Here is a 2,200-nt window from a genome sequence, read left to right on the forward strand (position 1 = left end):
GTGTCCATGCTTCTTTTCTCTTTGTTGTTTTGTTTTTGAAGCCTGTTGCTGCCACGCCACAAAAACAAAAATGGATCGGTGTCACGTTATTATGTGAAAAGTTTGTTTTACCAGTTTTAAAGTTACAACGAGATATTTTCACATTATTACAAGAAACTTTTCTCATATATAACGATAAGTTGTCACGTTATAACGGGATATGTTCGCGTTATTCTTTATATATAAATAAGTTATCGCATCATGACGACATATTTTTATGTTATATATTATATTATATATTTTCATGTTACATTTTCACATTTTTAACAAGAAACTTTTCCTATATATGTAAAACAATAAGTGATCGCGTCATAACTTCATATTTTCATGTGATAATGACATATTTTCACGTTATTTTTTTTCAAATCGAGATATTTTCACGTTTAAACAAGACACTTTTATGATATATTAACAATAACTCTTCATGTTATAACACCTTATAGATAGATAGATACTTGACTGTCAAACAAAAAATGTTGTTATATATGTGATACCGTTTTTTTTCCTAATAACGTGTAAGTATCTTGTAAGAACAAGTTCCTCATGTTATAACAAGATACTTTTAAATTTTTCTTAACAACATTGTTTAATCCCCAAATATACTTAATATATGCAACAGCTTCTTTAACAAAATGTTCAAATCCACAGCCAGTAAACATCTTGTTGTCTTCTTATGTGATTGTTCGAGACATGAAAAGATAGTTTAACTTTTTTGTGTTTATGCTTTCCACAGAATTACTCTTTGTTTTATGTGTTGGTGTACATACCGCGGACGTTTGTCGAAATAAAAGGCAGGAGAGCATGTTGTTGTCATGTGTCTCTGCGGCGCTTTAAGCTGTGATTTATGCAGTGTGGCCTCGTTAATGGAGGCTTTTAATGGAGAGGCGTTTGAAAGAGGAACCACAAATGTCGGGCAGTTTCCTTTAGAAGTGATGTTCCTTAAATTAATGGCCTGGAAATTCACACCAAATGTAGGAGTCACCAGTCAGAGCTGGCATGTGCTGAACAGAAGTGAGCTGTTGAGCGTGTGTGTGTGTGTGTGTGTGTGTGTGTGTGTGTGTGAGGATACCCTGTGATCTTTATGAACACTGCTGCGGTCACCTCGGCGGTTTGAGCCCAACGTAGCCGGAGCAAATGAAACTCATTACGCCGTTTACGAGTTCGGAAAAGGAGAGACGATTGAAATTCTATCTCATAAACTGGGAGGTGGACGAGGGTGGAGGGGGAGGGTGGGGGTGCGTTACACAATGCCGGGCATGGGGCTGTAAACATGAGAGACGTGAGAGTCTTGTGTGTGTTTATGTAGTTTTTCTTTGCTCCGCGGAGTCAAATTAGAAAAACTCGGGGGGGCCCGGAGAGGATTCAGGGCACCGCTGGAATTCATGGATTGCATATTTCAAAAAAAAAAAAAAAAAGGCAAAAGAGATCGTGTTCCTCCGTGACCCGTACCATCTTATTTTAGGAGGAAACACTTGGTCCTTTGGCTGTTTGGTGGTTTGATATGTAACCAATACCAAAAAATCTTTTAAAGCAATGAGTCTCTTGGGCTCGTTTTTTAATGTTTGTTGTCGCTTGTTTAGTTATTCCGATACCCAAACATTCCCACGTCAGCAGTGTCGCCAAACTTTTCGGAGTCAGATTCAAAATTTGTGAACATACACTGTCTTACGTAGCTGCCAGAGGCCGTTGTTCATATATAACATGTCCCGGGACGTAATCCGAGGGTTTGCAGAATCGTCTAATATCAACATTTTTGTGTGTTTTGACTCATAAACCTCCCCCGAGGCAGGTTTACCGAGCTATTTCCATACCTTTGCTGAGTTAAACAGAAAACACAGAATCCTTTAAGTTTGTAGTAACGATACCGGGTTTAAAGAATATCAGACAATATAAGACTGAATATCTTTCGTGTGCTCACGTGGACCCTTAAGACCTCAGTATGCTTCAGACGGACACGTCCAAAGGCAAAAAGGCCTTCATAGTGTTTCTGGATGGCCACGCTCGGAGGCGAGACAAAAACATGTTGTCATAGCCTCCTGCTGCTGGCTGAATTATTCTGCCTCCGTAATGTCTCCAAGAATTGTGTCTGTTTTATGTGTTTGTAGTCTCGATATGTCTTCCAAGGCTCAACTCCTGTTGCACGTCCAAGGAGTGACAGAAG

This window comes from Pagrus pagrus (genome assembly GCF_965226575.1).
Source record: "Pagrus pagrus genome assembly, chromosome: 22".
NCBI classification, from domain to species: domain Eukaryota; kingdom Metazoa; phylum Chordata; class Actinopteri; order Spariformes; family Sparidae; genus Pagrus; species Pagrus pagrus.